Here is a 24,525-nt window from a genome sequence, read left to right as displayed (position 1 = left end):
ATAAATGATATTCCTGAACTACATAAAAAAAGAAATGAAAAGTGCAGTCTAGTATGAAACATAGGCACAAAGACACATACAAAGTCAAGAGAGACACATGTCACACAGTCTTCAGCATACTCTCTCCAACTCTCAGAGAAATGAGCACAGATGAAAATCAGACTCTTGTCACTATCAGAGAAGTCTAACTTTCTCCTGTGGGGATGAGTAAAAGAGAAGTCTAGAAAGAACCAATGCTTTCTCTTTTTTTTTTTTTTTCTGAGACGGAGTTTCACTCTTGTTTTCCAAGCTGGAATGCAATGGCGCAATCTCAGCTCACTGCAACCTCCACCTCCTGGGTTCAAGCGGTTCTTCTGCCTCAGCCTCCAAAGTAGCTGGTATTACAGGCAGGCACCACCATGCCTGGCTGATTTTTTTTGGATTTTAGTAGAGATGGGGTTTCACCAAGTTGCCCAGTCTGGTCTCGAACTCCTGAGCTCAGGCAATCTGCCCATCTCAGCCTCCCAAAGTGCTGGGATTACAGACGTGAGCCACCACACCCAGCTAGAACCAATACTTTCTTCCTGAAACTTCTTAGATGATGCGGGGTCCTATTTTATGGACTATGGTCAATGCGAATGGAAGAAAAAGAGAGTGGATGTTTTTTCATACTCTAATATACTAAACCAGATTGACTTTGAATATGACTCCATGATCCTATAAACTGTAAACACTCAGCTCTCAGGTTGGTCATATGAGCAATAGACAGACATCGCAGGGGAGGAATATCCCAGGCTCACGCATGGAGTTTTCTTTGGTACCAGCTCCCTCATGGATCACAGTCCTTGGAACAGAATCACAATGGCCAATATCCAGAAAATCTTTTCATTTCATGGCCCTCAAAGCCCAGCCAAGGCCAGGAGCCAAGTAAGAGCAGGGAAGGAGCCTCAGCCTCAGTTTCTGATGTATTGCAACCATGCCAGCTGTCTTTGGAGCAGACTCTATTCTCAGATGTCTCCACTGGGTTCCATGGTGGTTTCAGGATCTTGGACACTGACTTCCAGCATCTTTCTCTGTGGGTATCATATGGAAGGAAGGGAGACTGACTCATGGTAGAGCCCATTTAGACAACCAGGGAAGAAACGGCACATGATCCGATTTTCCTGACCAGGAAGACTGTCAGGTACATCCCCATTACATGTAACATGCTGAAACATGTGCCTGTTGCCATGGAAACCCCATAATGCAAAGTGAGTAAACGCAGCCTGAATAGATCCAGTCCAGAATGCTTGCTGAGTCCTGCTGCTTTCAGCCTCTTTCATCATCCGAGTCAGAGTACAGCTGGAGCCAGAATTAGTGATGGGTAAAGAGCTCAAAAGGCCCCTGGTTTCCTTCCAGTGCATCTCTGATTTAAGTAAAGCCTATTGGGTTTGGAAGACTCAAGTGGCCAAGCTGTCCCGTGAGAGTCCCGGCTCCCCTTTCTCTCATCCTAGGCCACAAACCAGCATCTCACTCTATGTTGGGGGGAGTGATGTGGAAGCTAATCAAAGCAGCTTTTAAAAGGCTTTCATGGTTTGCAAAAAAAAAAAAGAAAAAAAATAGGGGGTGTTTTGGGTGGAGACCAGAACACAATTTTGCTCCCAGCCTGTTTCCCCTTTTTTCTTAAATACACACAGATTGAGATAGACTCTACAGCAACAAGTTTGGAACAAGCGAAAACCTTTAAACAAAGCTATTAAACATTATTTTCCTGCTCCAGTGAAAAGCAGCAGCTATGGGCCAAACACAAATCCAGAACACCCAAAGTTCTGTTCTGAACACTATACAGTAATTAGAGAAAATAAAACATTTTCTCACCATGCGTTCCTTTCCACAGATGTATCTAATCATGTTATATGAAGACTGTAATAGCTAGTCAGAGCCCATCTAAATAGCTGAACTATGTTTTTAGTCTCGTAGAATAAGATAAATAAATATAGCAGTGGCAGAGGCCATTTGACAGGAAATATCTTGGGAGATTTCATGGACCACATGGGATGGTCCAATCCATGGGGACGGCTAATGTGGCAGATCAACACGACTCAGAGAAAAGTGAGTTTAGACACCTTTACGTGTTTCAAAACTATAATAGCTTCTTACACCTCCTTTTTTAAACGTAATTGCATTCCTCACACAACACTTAATACTGTGTTCCATATGAACAGCGGCAAGAACAAAACATCAGTGAGGAGATAATGTTATCAGAACGCCACCCATCATTTTCTTCCTTCTGAGATGTCTTCTAAATTCTAAATCTATACAACAAATGGGAGAAAGAAAATATTCTTCATTTTTTGCATTTAGAATCTGGGAGCAGGGGCAGGCCTTGCTGAGTTCTGGAGGTCTGTTTGTTTAAGGAGGCTTTCCAACTCAATTAGCCAGGAATAAAATGGGGAAACATGCCTCTTTATATATCCAGCCCTAAGGTTGATTTTTAATGGTTTCATGTATTTTCTCTGAATAATATTTATGCTATTAAATAAACTCAAAGCCAATGTGTAGATGTACAATTTTCCATAGCATACTGCCTTGAACAGTACCATGACTGAAAATGAGAGAGGAAGCAGGCACTTCATCACTTTCATTTCCTAGATGAAAGCACCAAGATTCAGAGATGGAATTACATTTGTGAAAACCAACCAGCTATATCAGCCACCTACCACGGGTGCCCGAGCACAAGACAACAAGTTGTTTGTCTCTTTGTTTAACCTATATAGTTAAACATTAGAAATGTGGATGAAATAATAAAATGTCCACTTATGATATTTATCAAATTACCACATATTAAAAGTCATAAAATTAGAAATATTAATTGCATTTTCAATTAATGCAATATGATTGCATTTTCTTCCAACTCTTAGTTTTCATGAATCTATTTTATATAAACTTCTGATATCAGATTCCAGCCATTATAAGTCATCTAACAGCTTTGCAGAGCTCCAGTACTTTGGATGCATCTGATTTGTTTGAGGTCTAGTTCTTTGTTAATCGGCAAGCCACAAATAACAATTTGCCTAACAATTGAACATTGTGTGTGCTTAATTCATTTTGTAGACATATATATTCTTGAATTCTGCAATGCAGTCTATCAGGAATAATTACAAAATTTAATAAATATTTTTGCCTCCTCCCTTAACATTTGGTCAGGTGGCCTCTTTTTTTTTTTTTTTTTTTTTTTGGGACAGAGTGTCACCCTGTTGCCCAGGCTAGAGTGCAATGGCGCAATCTCGGCTCACTGCAACCTCCGCCTCTCAGGTTCAAATGATTCTTTACAGGTGCCCACCACTAAGCCCGGATAATTTTTTGTGTCTTTAGTAGAGATGGGGTTTCACCATGTTGGCCAGGCTGGCCTCAAACTCCTGACCTCATGATCCACTCGCCTCGGCATCCTAAAGTGCTGGGATTACAGGCCTGAGCCACTGCACCCAGCCAGGTGGCCTCTTTATATATCCAGACGTTGCACTGATTTTTAATGGGTTCATATATTTTTTCTGAATAATATTTGTGGCATTAAATATAAAGCAATTCAGAGATTAAGTTTAAATCCGCAGGACTTATAATGCCTTGATTATAAGATACTCCCCTGTTTGCTGAAATGGAATGCTTGTAAACAAAAAGCTCTCACCTTACAGTCAAGTATTCCCAGCACTGTGGCAGAGCTGGAAAGGAAATGGAATCCTTCATCTTCTGGTTGAGAGTGAGCACCACTGCTCAACACCACTGTTGGATGGCAAGTTTCGGGAGGGCAGGGCAGTGTCTTATTCAGCTTATCTAAGTCCTAGCACCATTTCTGACACAGAACAGGTTCTCAATAACTGTTGAGTAAATGAATGAGATAATTGAATACTTAGCCAAAGCATCTCATATTACTTTAACACACTTTGTACCCTTGACTGAGAAACGGAAGAGAGACTCTTTAAATTCCAAATGTAGCCAAGTTGTCCCTTAAACTGAAGAGGCACATTATTTTGTTTCCTGTGACAATCCTAAGTGGTTTTATTTGGGCAGACCCATATTGCAACATCTCAGAGCTCAGGCTCATCATCTCAACTCACTAAATAGCAGAAGCAATCAGCCCAGAGTCAATCTAACACTTAGTGGTCATACTGAATGGTCCAGGGAGGCTGATGCCAAAAATGTGGCTTTAGGATTCTTGATCTCACAGATGGGAGACCCCCCATGAGAACAAATGCTTGTCCTGGTGCATTGTCAATTACAACCCTGCTTTCCAGGCTACAAAGCCCCCGAGAATTCAATCATGTCCCCACACTGAAGCTGGGGCTGACTATGTGCGAACCTGCCACTGTGGCATACTCTTGGCTTTGTTCAACTATATAATGACCGAGGGTTGGGTGGGGAGAGTGTTAACACATACAGGAAGTAATATAAGAAGGGACGTAGGGAAACAGTTTCTGGGAACAAGTTCCTGACCACTGAAGTTGTTTGACCTTAAGAATCAGAAACACTATTTTGGGATCGTGTTATTGGGATGCAACGGGGAGGCACAGAAGGGTAGGGAGCAGGCCCTGCTCTGGTCAGTTGTGAAATAGGCTAAGTACACAAGCAGTGTTTTCTCCTCTCACTACAAGGATATGGCCCAACTTCCAAGGGTCCCCCACCATTGAGGTCTTCACTGCCAGGAACTGAAATCTCATGGGACACAAAACCCACCTACACATCCTCTCAACTTCTCCTTTCTGTGTTGAGTCCGTATTAGTCCGTTTCATGCTTCTGATAAAGATATAACCGAGACTGTGCAATTTACAAAAGAAAGAGTTTTAATGGACTCACAGTTCCACGTGGTTGGGGAGGCCTCACAATCATGGCAGGAGGTGAAAAGCAAGTCTCACATGGCAGCAGACAAGAGAAGAGAAGTTATGCAGGTAAACTCCCCTTTATAAAACCATCAGATTTCATGAGACTTATTCACTAACACAGGAACAGCATGGGAAAGACCGGCCCCCATGAATCAATTACTTCTTACCAGATCCCTCCCATGACACATGGGAATTGTGGGATCTACAATTCAAGAAGAGATTTGGGTGGGGACACAGTCAAACCATATCAGATTTTCTCTCCTTGTCCAGGGCCTGGAAACTAGAAGATGTCAAACATATTCCAGTTTCTGTTTTCCATAGTATAATTAGCCAATTTATACCTGGTTCAAAGCATTTTCATAGACATTTTACTAAGAGACCCTCACCATCATCTTTTATGGTAGATAGGCTGGGGAAGGATTAGAATGTTCATTTTTAAAGTGGAAAAATTAATTTCTCAATGCTCTCTCAAAATTCCCAGGATAACATTATCTTGTTAAGACAAACTACTGGACACTTCACAGTATGGCCTGTGCCTTTCTCTGTAGTATCTCTCCCTTTGCCTTCACCATCCAGGCTGCATTAAAGCTAGGATGAGTGACTTGTAGTTCCCAGAAACTATCATCCCATTTCACGCCATGCCTTGACTCATGCCTTCTTTTCTCCCTGGAATGTCTCTCTGCCATCCTCTGGTTGATAGATACATCTTGTCAACTGCTAAGTATGTTTCAAGATTCAGACCCGATATTGTCTCCTGGAGGGAAGTGGACACTTTCCCCCACCCCAACCCCCACACTGGTTAAAGGCCCTCATGTCCACCTGTATCATACAAACCATCTATTTTCAGTGTTTACCTGTTCACATATCGACTTTTCCCCAACTGATTGTGAATTTGTGGAAATCCAGAAATATTTTGTTGCAAGTGACAATAAACTCAAATCAACTTGATTTTGATTTAAAAAAAACACAGAGCAAAAGATATATTGGCTCAATAACTCAATGCAGCACTTAAGGCATAAATGCACTCAGGGCCTCAAACAATATCGCCAGTGTTCACTCTCTCATAGCATCCAAGCTCTACTTTCTTCTTGGTGTGTTTTACTCTCAAGAAGCTACCTCTCTTGGCTACCTGTGCTGGCTCATGCCTGTAATCCCAGCATTTTGGGAGGCCAAGGCAGGCAGATCACCTAAGGTCGGGAATTCAAGACCAGCCTGGCCAACATGGCAAAACCTCATCTCTACTAAAAATACAAAAATTAGCTGGGCATGGCGGCACATGCCTGTAATCCCAGCTACTTGGAAGACTGAGGCAGGAGAATCACTTTAACCCAGGAGGCAGAGATTGCAGTGAGCCAAGACTGTGCCACTGCACTACTGCAGCCTTGGTGACAGAATGAGACTCCATCTCAAAAAAAAAAAAAAAGAAGAAAAAGCTTTCTCTCTACACAGCAGCTTCTGGAATAGAATAAAATAAGCAAGTGTGAAATGGGCACAAATAAGTTTGTCAAGGTTGCCAAGGGCTAGATCAAGCCGAGCCTATGGTCCCGTTAAGGCTTCAGGATTTTGTAAATGCATCAAAATGCCTTGAGAGGTTAAGCACACAAAAAAATGGGTGTATGCAAAGACACCTGCTCTTGTGTTCATTGCATATGATGAATGAGAGAAGCAAGAGTGGAAGGAGAGTCGGCAGCTGTGAGGCAGATGTAATAACCTAAGGCTCAGGATTGGTGGCCTGAACTAAGGTGGTGGCCATAAAGATGGAGAAAAAGGGACAGAGTCAAGGTGCATTTTGGCAATGAAAATTGGATAATTTTATCATGGATTGGATGGGAAACATGGTTGTGGAAAGGATGACTTTTGTATTTAGGACTTGACCAGCTGCTAACACCAACTTCTAAAAAAAAATAAATAAAACATCTTGGTGGGAAGGGGATAGAAAAGAGAGGAGGGGCGAGTTTGGAGGGTGGAGTCGACAGTACTATTTGGCTTATTAATAAATTGGTGCAAAACTACTAATTGTTCAGGAGACATCCAACTGGACTTCAGCTTGATTTGTGCACAGACTTGCCATCCCAGACTGCCCCAGATCTGAAATAAGGTGTCTAGTAGCTAACCACGGAAAAAAGAGATATGGGAAACCTTTGAGGCATACAAACACTGTAGTTGACAAGCAGGTCACCTTTTAAGTCTTGAATTGAAGATTTGGTTGGAGATTTGCACTTAGAGATAACTAGATCTGAGTTCCAATGGCAACTCCGCTGCTCTCTAGCTGCGCAATCTTGCTTAATTTACCTCCCCTCTCTGAAACTCAGCTTCCTCAACTATAAAGGGGGATCATTCCATACCCCTCACTTTCAGGACTTTTGTGAAGACCTGTGTATTGAAATGTGTTATAAACCATAGAGTAATAAATACCTATAAATTGAAATTCTGATCAGTTTAATATATACACAGACATCAAAACTAAAGGATTTTTTAAATAAAAATGAGCCACATGAGGGATATTGGGTACAACATTTCTTCAGGCTCTAGACTTTTGAAGTAATCCCAAGAACAATCTCAGCTCTCTGGTGTCAATGAAACACTTTGCTTACTTTGTTTTTTAAACTCCCCCATCACCCCTTGCTCACAGCTTGTCCCCTGTGGCTGATGCTAAAATGCATTTCTCCCCCTTTATGTCCTAGTTTCTCAGGGTAAATCTATTCCATTTGGCTGAAGAAATAGGCCAGATGATATCTGACATGACTTTCCTCTCCTCCTCCCAGCCATCAGGGAGCTAAGAGATGAGTTAAAGTATTTTGCCAATAAACGGCTGAGGACTAAACAGCCACCTGTGAATTGAACATTGCAGCTTTTTTTTTTTTTAATAGCAAAGCCTGGGAATGCCCAGGAAGGGGATGAGATCATCTGTCTCGTCTGTGAGCAACATGTTCTGCAGGTCTTCTCCTTCCACATTACATCATTCTGGAAACAGAAAGTGTCTGGACATTCCTTATGCAATCTGCAGGGGTGCGAAGTGAGAGAGACACTGGCTTGCTGGAGAGTGGTGATTCCCTAATTCTGCTCACAGATGGATATGCACACTCGTTAATTCTACCAACAGTTATAGAATGCCTACTATATGCTGTAATTTTTGGTGCCAAAACAATCTTGCGTGTTTATTTACTTATTCATTCATTTAGCAAATGCTTGAGTGTTTCCTACGTAGCAGGTACTATTATAGGTGTTGGGGACACAGAAGTGAACAAAGCAGATAAAGTCCCCACCTTGTGAGACTGTCACTTGATTGTAGGAGACGAACAATTAATAAGGCAGCATGTAAATATATGATACAATATCAGATAGATGCTCCAATGTAAAAATCAACCAGAATGAGGAGGTAGATGGTAATAGGATGACAATTTTGGATAAGATAATTAAGGAAGTTCCCTGTGAGAAGATGACATTTGGAAAGAGGCCAGAATAAATTTGAGGAGTTAACCTAAAAACATCTTGGCAAGGAAGGGATCTCTAGATAGAGAGCCAGTATGTGCAAAGGTCCTGAGACTAGAAAGTATGCTAGTAGAGAGGCTTTCTAGAAGCATCCCTAACACTCATGCCTATTCCAACAGTGATTCTTTCTATCATACAGGTAAGAAAACTGTGCCTCCAAGAAATTGTTAATTTACCTTCTCTGTAAACAAGTCCTGATAGATTCCATAGATTCGGCCTTCATTCTACTCTGTGTTTATTTAATTCTCACATGTGTTTTCTGTTTGGTGTTCTCATTATAGAAGTGAAATTAACCCAAGAGTTATGTGATTGAGGTTAATAGCAAAGAAAAGGAAGATGAAAGAATTCTCACTTCCTCTCTGGTTTGCATGAGAACATTACATGTGCTCCCTTTGAATAAAAAAAATCTAGGGTAGTCTATCTAGCTATGTCCTTCGTCATGTTTAATGCCCCAGCCGGTTGAGAGTTGTTAGATTGTGGTGCCAATAATGTCATAAAACCACCATTCTCTCCGTGGACCAAATTGACAGGCTGGGTTCTAATATGTGCATTGACATTCCACGCAGAGTTTGCTCCAAACAGACTTGTCTCAGCCTTTTGTCTTGGCCCTCTGTGATCATGAATAGATCTTATTATTCAAACAATCCTTCAAAGCCACTTTCAAAATGTGCTTTTACAGACCGACATTGGGGAAGTGTTCAAACTCATCCATTTCACGGATGGTCAGGACCCAATTTCATGAAGGTTAATGTATTGGGGCTCCAACAGATTCTTTTGAAAAAAGTAGAAAATGGCAGCAGAAAGCAAAGGAGAATTAAAAATGAAGGAATGGGGAAAGTATTAACATTAATTATGTGCCAGGTACATTTAGTCCTCATCATAACCTTATAAAGTAAATATCTTTATCCCTGTTTAGACATAAGCACCACAAAATGTATGGAGATGCAGGAACCAGCAAAAGATCAAGTAACTGAGTGGCTCAGCTGGGATTCAAACCCAAGTGTAGCTTCTTTACACTAATCTATCTGCCAGCTGCCATAGTTTCCTCTCTGAAAAATAAAAAAAAGAGATACTCAGCAAGTTCCTGATTTCTGGAGCCTAGAGCTCTACTAATTTTTTCAGTCATCAAAAGTCCAAAAGACTAAAATTTTTAATCAGTACTCCCAAGTATCTTGCTATTTCTAATTTAATCACAGAATACTATCCCTTTAAAGAAATTCTTCCAAAAAGCTCTGGTTCCAAGCTCCTGCCTCCCCTTTGAGGTTACTTAATGAGGATCATATAATAGATATAAATAGCATTGGGTAATCTTCAAGGCTCCTTGCTGAGTGACCACTGATGCAGTCTGAGGTTTGGATGACACTATCACAAGAATTATTGGAACCAACTGGTACTGTGCTCCCTATCATAGTGGTTTCTTTACAGAGGAAATAGAACTATTCCTACTAAAAGGAGTTCACCAGTTACTTTGATTAATCCCATAACTTGCCATGTTGTCATTTGTTTACATGTCTGACTTCCTATTTGGAGTGCCGGCTCTTTCAGAACAGGGAACATAACTTAATCACCTCTATGTCCCCACAGCATGCCACAATGTTGGCACCCAAGTGCATTTTAGCGAATAGATATCAGTTATCTGGTGCTGCAGAACAAACCAGCCCAAAACCTAGTGGCTGAAGCCGCAGCCATTTATTTAGCTCACAATTCGGTGGGTCAGCAACTTAAAGCAGGCTTAGCTAGGTGGCTCTTCCGGCTTCTGCTGGTTTCCCTCATGAACATGAGATTAGCTGTGTTCAATCAGGCAGCTCTGCTTCTGTGTGTGGCTGTGTGCATGTGTCTCTCTTCACCTCCTGTATTCTGGCCTGATTTTGTTCCCATAGCATGATGGATGCAAGAGCAGGGGAGAGAAACAGAAGCATGTAAAGCCTCTCATAATCTACAATCAAAAGTGGCACATTGTCACTTCTGCCACCTTCTTTTGGACAAAACAAGATACAAGGAGAGCCCAGATTAAAATCATGGTGAAACAGACTACCTCTTGATAAAAAATCTGCAATGTCACATTGCAATGGGTATGGGAAGAGTAAAAAAAAAAAAAAAAAACCAGTGCTACTTTTTTCAGTCAATCTACCAGAAAGCATTTTTGAATGAATGAACGAACTGTGTGGCATAATGAATTACAATGTATGATGTATTTTCTCACTAAGATTAATGCCTTCAGAAACAGCTAACTTTCTAACCTGGAAGAAAGAGATAAAGGTTACCAGCCATCTTAGAGCATGAGATGGCTCGTATTCTATACCCAGCAAAGGCCAGCATATGGGACTTCAAAGGTTGATGTTCTAAATTAGAACACTGAACTTCATGGTTTTGTTTTAGTTCGGTGTTTCTCTTCCAGGAGAGAGAGTCTCCTGACCTCCCAACTTAGCTGTCCTCACTGATTCCTCTCTCCTTTACTCTGAGAGGCAGCGTATGGTGGTCTGGTAAAAGAACACAAGTTTTGAAGTCAGACAGACTGGTTTTCAAATTCTGCTGCATGAGTAGAACATCAAGGAACCTTGTGCAATATAACTCAGAGTCCTGGAAACGTTTGTCTATAAAATGGGGATTAATAATAACAACTCTGCATGTCAGTTGTTATTATTAAATGAGATGCTACATATATAACACTTAGCACAGTGCCTGACATAACATAGGTGACAAATATCTGTCACCTTCACATAGCCTATGTGAAAATCACATAGCCTCTGTATTGCTGGAGGATATCTTTCTATAAATCTGCACTATGAAGATGCTTCTTAAACGTTGGTATAGACAGCTGTTCTTGGGAATCCTCAAAACTAATGCCAAACATCAGGCATCATTTATACTTGAAAAGTTGGGAAAGTTAAGAAATGTGACTACACAGCAATTTAAGTGAATATTTTATATTGAAGTCAATCTAAATGTGAATTTATAGCTGTCAGTTATCAATTAATATGTGTCAAATAAATTTTCATTGTGAAGGAGTTCACTTTATGCTGTAGTGTAGCTACATCTTCATAGTTGCAGAAACATTACATCAAAAAAATTGAGAATCAAACATAGAGTAACATCTATCTAGAGCCCAGTGTGTCACTTAGAATTTCTTCAGATGTTGATTTCTCTATTTCTATGCCTGCAATTAAAGAAAATATTTCTCTTTTTTAACTTCCATTCCTGGCCCTTCATTTCTAAAAAGAACACTGGCTGACATCAAGTTCACCTTTGTTCTAATCAATATTCCATTTCCATCTGAACCTCCTCCACATCCCTACCCCCATCCAATACATACTTTTTCCTCTCTTCCAACATCCCAGAAGATTCCAGCATGATTTATTTAGCCTTCAGATAAGCCTTGACAGAAGGAGAATCTGCCACAATCCATGATGACTCTCTCTGCCAAGCAGACCTCTAGCTTTCTGACAGAGCTGTATATTTATTGCAGGTCACCTTTGTATGTTATTAACATTCAGTCCAAACTCCCAGACATCAATGCAAATCTATCTCAATAACAGTGATCACCACTGACACGGCATGCATCAAATCCTGTCCTTTCAACATAGTGAGATCACCAGTGAATAAAAGAATTGGAATGAGTGATAGAGTTTCAAGTTCACTCACATAGGTACCTGCCCAGAGCAAAGAGGCTTTGCAGTCAGATAGTTAGGCAGCATGGTGCTGTGATAACAAGCTCTGAGTCAGACTCAAGGCCATGCTGATTCACACTCTAGCTCTTTCACTGATTATCTTGCGTGGCCTTGAATAATCATTTTATTTCTCTGTGCCTCAGTTTCCTCACTTGTGCAAGGCAGATGATAATGCTATCTACCTTACAGGGTTGTTGTGGGGATTAAATGAGTTAACCATGTAAAATATATTTCAAAAGTGCTGGCATGTACAAAGTTTTCCTTTTTGTTAGTATTTGCAATTCCCATTAATTCAGTGCTCTGTGATCATGGAAATGTTAACAAACATTTTGCATCTCAGTTTACAAATTTATAAAAGGAGATAATAATACTTGCCTCAAGAAGTTATTGTATTCAAGGTATGTAAAATGCACAGTATAGCACTTAGAGGATAAGAGCTGTTATTCATAGTAGCAATAATTGTCATCACCGTGAAGTCAATAATCAGGATAACAATTGCCTGAGGCAAATGAGGAATTGCTAAAATATCAAATCATATTTGAAAATTAACTCTTAGGAATCTGTTATATAGAGAGACAAACTTGAGAAGTGAGGGCTTTGGAGTTATACTGACTGGATTTGAATTACTAGACCTATCATCTAGCAGCAGTAAGACAATGAAACAATAACTTTTGTTTGTTTGCTTGTTTCTCTTTCCTCATTGGAAAGACTGGAAAAATACCACCTACTTTGTAAGCCTGTTGTAAGTTTAAGTGGGATGCTATGTAATGTACTTGGCCATAGTTAGAGTTTAATAAATAGTAGCTATTCTAAAGCAAAGGTCTAAGGCAGAAAAATGACCTATAATTTTTATTAATATGAAGTGAATTGAACAAAACAATCAGATTTATCCTTGTAAGCTTGGCTCCCACTAACTTAATGAAGAGGGAAGAGAAAAGAGGAATAAGGGTTACAGGGACTAAGTACTCAGAGTGCGTAGGGAGTTTTGCTGAGGTTAGCTATAAGGAATTTGTGGTTTGAATCAAAGGACTTCAGTTTTATGAGGTTTGAGGGCCTTTTTCAAAAGGAAAACCAGATGTATCATTGGAAAGCTCATGCAAACAGGGCTATCTTCTGCAAATGCTGCTTTGAGTCTAATTCTGTTAGACTGGGTAGGGATTCAGTAGGGAGAGACCCTGGGGTGTTTTTTAAAACCCATTTGGTCCTGTCTTGTGGACCTTCAGTGATGTTCTCAAATGGGTCACGAGGCTGGTATTTTATAAGCAATATGATCCAGAGCCATGAGCCAAGGAATGATTCTAATATAGTCCAGAAAACAGTAGTGCTTTCCATCTCAAACCTTTACTTTAAATCTTTGAAAAGAACTAGGTTTTCTACCCCAGGAGTCCAGCATCTCCTGACCCAGGGTTCTCCTAGCACAGTCAACAGGGATGAATGCCTTCCCTAAGCCCCTCGCGGTCACTTGATCCTCTGGCTCTTGGTTTACTTTTCCCTCTTCCTTAAATTGTTCATTTTCAAGTAACATGGGGAAAGTCACATCAGTCTTATTGAGTATCCCTAAAAAGTGGAGGCAGGAGAATGGACTTGACGATAGAAGAATTTATTCTTGGTCACTAAGTGTGCTCAGCTGGCTATGTCTACCTCCATACCTCCATACCTCCTCTGGAAGTAAAGAAGTACCCTGGAAGTAAAGAAGACTCATGAGGTAATAAAAAACAGTAAGTAAAATTGCTTTGCCACCTAGACTGCAAAGACAATGAATTCCCTAGTGTGTTTATCAAAATTAACTGGCAGGTCTTATGAAAAGACTGACTTATTTAATATATAAGGAAAAAACATCACAAGATTCAACAATATAAATGCATATAATAGGCTGGGTTCCTGTTATAAGATATGGTACCTTGCATTTTCCATACACTAATTATCTAACTAAGTTATTATAAGTTAGACATTATCTTTATTTCACATATGAGGAAATAAAAGTCCAGGGACTCAAGTGATACACTCAAGTCTAGGTTTGAATCTCTCAGTCTGTGTTCTTGTCATTTCCCCGACATTTGCATATATGTGGTTTGCTTAGCACTGATGGTTTGAGAAATAATTTTAGCTGGTGCATGGAAAAATACATTTCCTTTTTAATGAGTATGTATGAATAGTATGTGCATCCAAATATCCAGGCATATCAGAGTTGTGGTTTTGTGAAACTAATTGCTTAGGATGAAGCTACTTTTACTGGAGTCTATTTAAAGAAAAATATTCAGAAATTGAAACATTAACAAGACAGATTTGGAAAAAGTTGTTAAGAATGAGTGAAGTGTGGGAAACTCTGTTCTGGGCCAGACTGCTCTCTGTGTTTTATAACGAATGGCTGCAGGCTACAGGAAGCAAGATTTCTCAGAAAGCCTTAGTCAATGTGTCAGTCACCTCCCCTGGTATTTGCCAGCTCCTGCTGACACCACCATCCCCTAGCTGAAAGTCCCTGCAGCTAGAAATCTAGAAAGAAGCCCTTCTCCTAATCTTATTAGCCAAGTCTTGGTGATTTTAGTTCTTCAGCAGCCATTCCTCCCCAGTGTCCTGATTGCCCCTAATGCTTACATTCACATTCCCCACAACATTCTCACAGCAGCGTCTTAACTGGCCTTCCTAACTCTAATCTCACAAGCAATCCTGGAAAATCCCCAGGCAGCCATGTTACTTTCTGTGGTAGGCTGAAATGTCCTCCATCAAAGCCCAAATTCTAATCCCCAGAACTTGCAAATTTGTTACTTTACATGGCAAAAGGGACTTTGCCAATGTAATTAAATTAAGGATCTTGAGATGGGGAGATTGTCCTGGACTATCTTGGACAAAAGTTCTTGTGAGAGAGACACAGTAGAGTCAGGCAGACACAAAGATGTGGCAACGGAAGCAGAATTCGGAATATCCTTGGCCACCAGCCAGGGAATATGGAGAACCTCTAGAAGCTGAGAAGGGTACGGCTTCCCCAAAACCGGAGGAATGCAATCTGCCTACCATGTTACACATCTGATCTCCAGAACTGTGAGTCTGTGTTGTTTCAGACCACTAAGTTTCATGTTGTGCGGCAGCAATAGAAAATGAATGCACTCTCCTGTCCAAAGCCCCTCTTTTTTCTTGCCCAAAATCCAGCTTCTTAATCATTAAGTCACTCTTCACAATGGAGCCTCCCAACTTTCCAGCCTTATTTCTTGACCTCCAACCCCAAAATTAATATCAATAGCTAATATTTATTTTGTACTTAACTATATGCCAAACACTAAACCAAAATGTGTATATATATAAAACATATATATTACATATATTTGTTAACTCATTAAATTCTGACAATAACATACAAGATAGGAATTATTATTATCCTCCTTCTTACAGATGAGGAAACTTGAAAAAGGTACACAACTTACTTAAGGTCCAGAATTAAGAGTAGTAAGGGAAAGATGTAAATTCATACCAGTTTGATTTCAACATCTCTGTTATTAAACGGTACGTTATATCTCAACCTTGGAGTTTTCAGACAACATCCCTACTCTTTCGTATTCCTAGAAACACTGTAGAGAAGAATGAAGCCATGATATAGAATCAAGAGAAACTAAGTAAAATAGAGGAGTAAGGACTCTGAAGAAGAGGGGCTTTAGGAATATTAGAAGCAAAGTGAGATGGCTCAAAGCTGATGAGGACTGGGTGAGCCAACATTAGACATATGCTGGATTATTTCCTTTATAGGGCCCTGGACATACTTGTAGGGCCAGGAGAAGAATATTAAAGGGGAGGTATGGAGGTAGACATAGCCAGCTGAGCACACTTAGTGCCCAAGAATAAATTCTTCTATCATCAAGTCCATTCTTCTGCCTCCATTTTTCAGGGATACTCAATAAGACTGATGTGACTTTCCCCATGTTACTTGAAAATGAACAGCTTAAGGAAGAGGGAAAAGTAAACCAAGAGCCAGAGGATGCCATATGGTGTGGTGATGATCAGAACTAACTCACAAATCAGACAACCTGGGATTAGTACCAGAGCTGAGTTTTTCATTCCCATTTTTCTTGGTTCTAAAACTCATGTTCTTATCCTAATTCCGTGAATATTTAACAGACAAAACATGTTAACTCAGCTAACCAGAATGAAATGGATAGAAACTTCCTCTTACCTATCTTAGCTCTATAGAAAATCAGAATAAAAAATCTGATCTGGCTATTTGAGGACACTAGAGTGATGAGCAGAGTTTTAAGTCTGTGAAGGATACAGTCCAAACCAGGTTCATATTGTGGTTCATTCTGCATATCTAAACAAGTTTACTCAACCTTGGGTATGACTCATTTGCTGAAGGAGACATATATCTACCTCTGACTCAATAGAAAAGAAGTAACTCTAAGACAGTAATTTCCTTAATTGGGCAAAGCCTAGGTCATTTGAAAGGGAAAGCATTCCCCAGCCTCATGGTTATCACCAGCCTCAGTCTCATATCTTCAGTGTCTTCCCTATATCTTTGTCCATCTTCCACAGAGCTATTAAAGTGATCTCTTTAATATGAAAATACTTACTGATAACTTGCCTCAATATCCATCCTTCAGTTCTAGCAGAAAACCACAAAGCCTGATTTTTTTATATGGGCTCTTGACCATCCAGAGCAAAGACTGTATTTCCCAACCTTTAATGCAGCTGAGTGTAGACATGTAACTAAGTTCTGGTGTATAAGATAAAAGCAGAAGTGTCTTGTGCAAGCTTCTGAGGACCTTCCTTAAAAGAACACTGGTACCTCTGTGTAACTCTCTTCTTATTTACCATTGTTTCCACCTTGTTGCCCTGATTATAGGTTTAGAATGTGAGTCTGAGGGTCACATACAGGGATGGTTGAAAAAATATTGAATTCCTAAACAGCCATCATATTAATCCTCAACCATGTAACGCCAGACTTTTACATGAAAAACAAATTCCTACTGTTTTTAGGCCAGTATTAATTTAGAGTTTCACATTACTAACAATCAAATCCAATCCTAAACAATATGTCCATCATGCGTTTTTTGTTTAAAACCAATCCATGGTTTCCAATTGCCCTCAGAGAACAATTCTAACTCCCTTAGTAAAACCTATAAGGTCCTTGTAACCTGTATATTTAATATCATCTTTTTAGCTTCCCTGCTTATATTTTAACAAATTAACAATACCTAATGACCTGTATTTCCATAAGTATTCCACAATTCCATAATTTGTTCTGTTTTCACTTCTCTAAACAGACTGTCAACTTCTGCTTTGAATTCCATCCTCACCTGTTTGATAGAAAAGTGTCACCTCTTCTGACAAACCATCTCTTACCCTTTAGACAAACTAATGCACTCCTTTTACTCTGTTCCAATTATACCTGATCAATCATCCATTTAACAATTGCTTCAACATAAATGAGGGGTTTGTTTGTATTTCCAACTCCACCACTACACTGTTTTCTTAATAGAATAATGTCATGCTCAACTTTGAAAACACATATACTGCCAGACACATAATAAATGCTCAATAAATTCTTTTAAGTGAATAAATAATATTAATCATGCAGCCATCTTATATTGTCAATCAGATGCCTCAGTATAACTTCGTTGATTCTTTAAACTATGTCTTTGGAACTTGTCTTGATGTGAATTCAGGCTGTGCCATCTAAAAGCCGTGTCCTTAGGCAACCCTCTTTCCATTTCTGAGTATCAGCTTCTTCTTCTTTAAAATAGAAGACCTACTTCATGGTACGTTAGGGCTATTAATACAATTAAGTACATAGAACATCCAGGCTAACCTAATATTAACCCACAATCAATGGCATCATCATTTTTATCCTTTAGGAAAGTTCACATGGCTTAGAAAAGTCAATCCAAAACTGCCAGGATTTAAAATATAAGAGATGCAAGGACTCCACATGAAGAAGCTCAAGGGAAAGCCAGTGTCATAGGCAGCCTTACATAATGGAATGAGTACTGGCCTGGGCATTCTGATCTGTGATTAAACCCTGAGGGAATCACTAGAGTGCTATGAGATCACGAGGAAGTCACTTCTACCCCCAAACCTTAGTGCCCCCATGTGTACAGGGTTGAAAGTGTCCAGATGATATTGAACCAGTATCTATCCTAACTCTGAGCTGCACTTCCTTTGGCCCCGCTTCACCACTTTCATATCATTAAACCACACAAATTTTGCCCTTAGATGGACTGCTCTGACCAAACTCCCCACAGCCTCTACTCACCCACTGTCCTATGGGAAGCAGGGTGAGTTCATTGCACCTTCAGATTTTAGCCTGATGATGCATGTTTGTGTAGAGTTGGTGATTGGTCTCATATGGCCAAAGGATCTGGCAGCTGGGGACATCTGTTTACACTTAGCACACAGACAAACTTTCCACAGTCAGGAGTCAGTGTGCTCCTGACCTGACTGTGGAAAGCAGGGCTCAGTCCCTCTGGGCTGTGTAAGTGGGAGCTTTAGACTTGTGCCCTGGACTCACACGTCAGGAAGAATAACCTAGATATGAAACATTTGAAGTAAGAAGCAGATCTCTGGTGTCTCTATGGATACAGATAAATTGCCTATGGAAATGGGGCACAGTTGGACAGGAAGCAACATACTACACTGATGAGGATGATTAAGGAAGATCCTAAAGGATGCTTTGTTCCCAGAAGGAAGTCCATGCTGCAGGAACATTGACCCACATAGAAAAGGATGACTGTCTCAGAAATAGCTTCAGTGTATGGCTTATGCTAATAATGGAAAGAAACTACTCATTCTGCATAATACTGCCCTATAGACCCATATTTTTGCTTCACTCCAGTAGACAACATGCATAGGTGAAGGAGCACTGGTCTTGAAATTATTGGACCCAGGTCCCACTGCCAAGTCTTTCATTCACCCTGTGTGTCCTTGGACAAGTCCTGCTGCTTCTCTGAGCAACAGCTACCTTGTCCCAAAAAGAATGTCACGTGGGATCATATTAGATTCTCCATGCAAATGTTTTGTCTAAAATGAAATAGTTTCCAGATGTCAGGAGCTGTTGTTACTATCCAAGGAATATCTCAAGATCATAAAGATAAAGTGAATGTATTTAATTTTTCCAACCAGAATAGAAATTATTTTTCAGATCCCCTAAGAGATGGCTGTCCATTTTCTACATCAGCATCTCATCTTCAGGGGTAGGTGGCCACAGCCTTACAGAAAAGTTAGTTCTGTTCTCCCTGGTGGTCGTAAATTCCTGTCAAAGTTCTCCTCTTTCCCTCATGGGAGAGCCGCCAGTCTGCTTTCTCTTCTCTGGAGCCAGGAGAACAAATGTGCTTCCTCTTTCACAGGAAGTACCTGCTGATATGTGGAAACTGCAATAGGAGAGAAAAGGCATAGACTTTGTCTGCCTTTAGTCCTAGGATCACATCCTGCTTTTCTACTCTGCATCTGTGTGACCCTGAGATTGTTGAGTAAACACAGTTAACCTCAGTGTTCCCAACTGTAAAGGGGGATAATAAAACAGACACAGTGTGGGGATGGTAAGGATTTAGTGAAATGAGGCATAAAGAGCCTGTGACCATGCCTAGCTAAGAGCAGATCTTCAGTAGATGATAACTATTAAGACATTGTTCTATTGTCTTTACTGACTTACTTTTGTGGTTATTACTGACATTCCTTATATTTAACAACATGGTTCAGTAAATGTTCAAATGGGCCCAAACACAGCTTGGTTTGGATCATTAGCAAACCAATACCTTGAACATTTACTAAGCTTCTTCTCTGTCTCAGGCACTACACCAGGCACCGCTAGGGATTCAAGACAGAAGTGTTCCCTTCATGAATGAGAAACAGTGTCACGCAATGGCCATGTTTCCAAAGTAATTGATATATAATAAAAATTTTCACATAGCTTGGAAATATAATGGAGACCTTTTCATGATTGAAGAGTTTTTTTTTTTCCTTTTCTTTCAAAATTATCTGCAAGGTTTCATGTTGAGGTCATTCGCTGGACCTACAAAAGGTCCATGAAAGGGATGCTTACACCTTAAGGACCAACATACAAAGAATTAAGTGGCTTCTCACACTCCAGATCATTTACTCTTGGCCTCACTCTTGTGCCATAATTATTGCAAAAAATTGCCATAGAATTCTACTCACCCCATAGGAGCCCAATGCAACTTCCATCATCTTAGTGAGACACCTTCAATTTAAATTACATACATGGTTCCTCAGAGCTACTAGCATCAAATCCAAGTTCATTATAGTGTCCCCCAGGCCTCTCATAACTCTATCCCAAATACTCTGACTCTCTCACTCTTGGCCATTCTTTCCTTCTCCATACCTACCCCACTGCCTGACCAAACATGTAGTCTGGACTCCAGTCATGCCAATTTTCTGCAATTCCCTGAGTGAGTCTTGCTCTTCCTCCCCTTTGTGCCTCTGCCCAGGCTTGTACAATTCCCTCTTCCTGGAAAACCTCTTTCTTCCTTCTGTGTCTGCACAACCTCCACACATTCTTCTCTAGGATGAACATAATCATCAGCGTTTCTGAGAAACTGTTACCAGGTGCTCTAATCCAATTTGGGATCATTAGCCCCAATCCCAAAACATCTAACCCTTGCCACCATCCTACACTTACCCTACTTTAAAAAACATAATTCTCTATTTCCTCATCTGTGGCTGGGCTGTGAGCTTTTTGGGAACAGAGGGCATGCCTGATTCATCTTTGTGTCATTCACAGAGCTCCATAAAAGCCTCTTGGATGCATGGACAGAAGCCTGGATAGACAGATGCATGAGTAGGTTCCAGACCCATAAGCCAAGGACACTACATCTCTCTCCTTGGAATAATAATTGCATAAGACCCAATAAATCACCTAGTACTCTTTGAAATATCTTGGCCCTAGTCATTAGGAAGCCCAAAATGGTTGGAGTTAGCCTGTGAATTGCCCAATTCACTTTATACTCATTAAAACAAAAACAATCAATGATACCTTTTAATTTTTATTCATGTCTAGACATTCCAAAAACTCAACATGACAAGGGGTTCTTTCCCACTTACCTTATGCTACAATAGCTAATCCTAGCCATATTCAAAATTCTGCTCTATGTTAATTCTTTTCAAGCAACTAAAATTCTGTCAGGGAAAAAAGAAAAAAGAAGGAATATAATGCACAGAGAGAGGAATATGGCTTAATCTTCAGTCTTTTATGGGAATATAATGCAGTTTCTCAGACCCAAAGGTAACTAAACTCCAACATTCAGTCTTCCCATGACTTTTTATTGGCTGCTGCTGAACTCATCAATTTTTCCTCAATCTTTTGTGGGGGTCAGATCTTAACCACGCCTAAATACTTTTCTGTTGAAAATGTCATAATTATTTCTCCAGGTATAACTGATTTTTGGTGTGTAGACACCAAAGACTCATGTCTCAAACACACACAAACTTCTGTCTGGTTGGGTTCTCTATTTTTATGAACACCGCCTCCATGGCTCTCTAAACCCCACAAAACTGTATTAACCTGAAGCCTCCAAATCCTCTTTGTTTATACAACTTAGGCTGACCTTTTCTTGCTCTTTCTGGTCTGGGAAAGGATTTGATCAACACACACACACACACACACACCACACACACACCTCAAGATAGTCATGGCATGTTTCACGCTACCCAATAAAGACAATCATGTTTTCCTGTATTTAGAAAATGCTAATTACAAAGCTATCTTAGCGCAGACACAGAGCGCATGTCTGCCTCCACACTTGATTCCTGCCTCCACTCAAAGATATTCTCTGTTTAAAGCATCTTATCCCCAAAAGCACCCTTTTACTCTACGTCCCTTTTCCCTATTTTAGTTTGCTTTACATCCCTTTTCCCTATTTTAGTTTGCTTTATTGCACTTATTAAAAATCCATGAGAGTAGGAACTCTGGCAATTGTGTTTATTGTCACATCTCCTCAGCCTACAATTCCTGGCACATAGTAGCTGATAGATAATAGAGAGATAGAAAGATAGATAGATGATAGATAGATAGATAGATAGATAGATAGATAGATAGATAGATAGATAGACAGATAATACACAGATGTAGAAACTGAGATACAGGAAATACACATAAGACAGAGAGATACACTTAGAGATAGAGATAAATTCTTATCTGGCTTAGCTGTGCTTCAGTTCTTTTCTGTTTGTTTTGTTTTGTTTTGAGATAGAGTTCTGCTCTTGTCACCCAGGCTGGAGTGTAGTGGCGCGATCTCGGCTCACTGCAACCTCTACCTCCTGGGTTCAAGCAATTCTCCTGCCTCAGCCTCCCAAGTAACTGGGATTACAGACACCTGCCACCACTCCCGGTTAGCAATGTGGCCTTGGAAACAAGACTTAATGCCTCTCAATGTCTCTGTTTTCTCATCTCAGTTCTCCACCGCAACCCACGTGGCTTTACATAACCTAGCCCCTGCTAACCTCATCAACCTCCCTCCTGTCCCTCTCCCCACCATCACCAGTCACTTTGCCCACCTTGGAGCTTGCCCTGGAACAATCTTCACATCTTCACATCTCTTTGTACCTGGAAACCCATCATCTAGAAAGAGAGCCCTTCCCTTCATATCCTGACCAAAGATCTCCATTCCCCTGAGATTAGTCTTTCTCATCACTTTGTTTTAATTTCTTATACTATAATAGCTATATCTGTTGAATATCTGTTGAATTAACAAATGTATATGAAGATGATAATAACTAATTAGAGTTGCTAAAAAGATTAAACAAAATCTTTTCAGAATTAGGGGAGCTACGAAGATAGCATCCATTAAAAATAAATTTCTCTGCAGTGTGGCTATAATATGGTAAATGATGTACTTAAAAATGCTAACTGTTATAAATATATTATTTGTGTTATTATCATTTGTCCATTAATGTCTCTGGTTATATTTAGCTACTTAGCACAAATAATTATCCATATTTAAAATGGAAAATATTACATTAAAATTGGAAGTCTCAAGATTTTACTATTTTGGATAAGGGAGTTTGATTGCTGTTGATAAAAGCCATTCTTCTTGATGCAGATTATATAGTTTATGAGTTGAGTAATATCCTTCTTTTAGAATTTGACCTGAATTAAATGACTTAACCCTTTACTCTGATCTATAATAAAATAAGTAATAAAATAAGCTTGCATCAGCCAAAATGTCATAGTCTGAACTAATTCGTCTATTTCGAATTGGTGGAAAAATATTACAAGGAATAAATAGACTCACCCCCACACCCTCCCTTTAAACCTTCCACTGATTAAGCATCATACCAGACAACAAAGAAGAATATCAAAAATGGAAGCCCTCTATTAGAATGATGCCCCTGGGTCTATGTCTCTGATGTGGATTCTGCACAGCTTCTCCTCCCCGGCTGCTGGTGTATGAGCCCTGCCTCTGTTCTGGGTGACTGTCCACTGTCTCACTGTCTCAGCCCAGCCACTTTGCTTTGCTGACTCACTGAGTCTGACACCCCGTAGAGCCGATCCATGTGCTGATCCTAGAAAGTAATGAGGAGCCTGCACAGCTGACAGGAAAGGCCCGTGCCTTTGGGTGCCAGAAAAAGAGGAAGGGCTAGAGAGGAGGTCTGAATGTCCCTCTAACTGCACCATTTAGCATTTGACAGCATCTGCCCTTCTACTAGGAGACCAGCTTTCAGAATTTTATAACCAAGTTGTAAAAATGTATTCAAGTGTGAAACCTGAAACGATTCCTTTATCACCAGATCTCTACCTCCCTGGAATGTAATTGGTTTCCAAATTTAAGGGAGATGGAGTGGGGGAATGGAAGGGAGGTGATCCATTTAGCCATTTAAAACTAGTAAAAGAAGAGAAAGAAGTCAAAACTGGTGATTTGTGCTTTCTTTTGTTGCAGGTGAAACATGATTTCATTTATACAGTTGAATAATCTCATCTGCAGGTGACTCACTAGCATCCCTGGAGCCGTGCTTGGTCTCCTCTTGTGCCTCAGTCTCTCTTCTGTTAAAATGAGACAATCTGATCCTTCCAGGGTTCCAGTCTTGTGTTCCAGGACCTGTAAAATATCCCAAGAAAAGACAATTACTAGCTCTAGTGGCCTGTGTTTAAATAGGACAAAGAACTTGACTGAGAAACAGAAGTATTTTTGCATCTGGAAATAGCTACCAAATTATTTCTCCAAAATGCTTTGACATGTTTGGTTTCCATGTAATCTGAATGTTTTGTCACCCAATATACATAAAAATACTACTCCACTTGAGTAGAGAACCACAAAGCTCCACGTATTCCTGTGCATCAAAATATACTTTTCTTTCTTTAGTCCTGGACAAATTCAAGATGCACAAAGATTCAGAAATATTTTTTAGTAGAAATTGAAAAACATCCTACAGCCATGTAGGGAGATGGGGTTCAGGGAGTTGACTGAGAAGTTGGAGAGACTAGCATCTCTGTGGGGGCTGGAGCACTGTCAAGGCTACATTTGATATCACATGGGCATGAGAGAGAGAGAGAGAGTGTGTGTGTGTGTGTGTGTTCGTGTGAACATTTGTGT

The 24,525-nt window shown here is 40.1% G+C and overlaps 1 long non-coding RNA gene across 1 annotated transcript in view; it reads right to left on the bottom strand.

Annotated features, from left to right (window-relative positions):
• Positions 1 to 24,030, bottom strand: part of LOC134756903 (uncharacterized) — a 203,783-nt gene extending 179,753 nt beyond the window's left edge. The window contains exon 1 of the long non-coding RNA XR_010130339.1: positions 23,926 to 24,030. This is a non-coding gene — a long non-coding RNA (uncharacterized lncRNA). The remainder of the gene's footprint in view (positions 1 to 23,925) is intronic.
• Between the last annotated feature and the right edge of the window lie 495 nt (positions 24,031 to 24,525).

Source organism: Gorilla gorilla, chromosome 13, assembly GCF_029281585.2.
Source record: "Gorilla gorilla gorilla isolate KB3781 chromosome 13, NHGRI_mGorGor1-v2.1_pri, whole genome shotgun sequence".
Taxonomy (NCBI): domain Eukaryota; kingdom Metazoa; phylum Chordata; class Mammalia; order Primates; family Hominidae; genus Gorilla; species Gorilla gorilla.
This window is presented reverse-complemented; position numbering and strand designations above follow the sequence as displayed.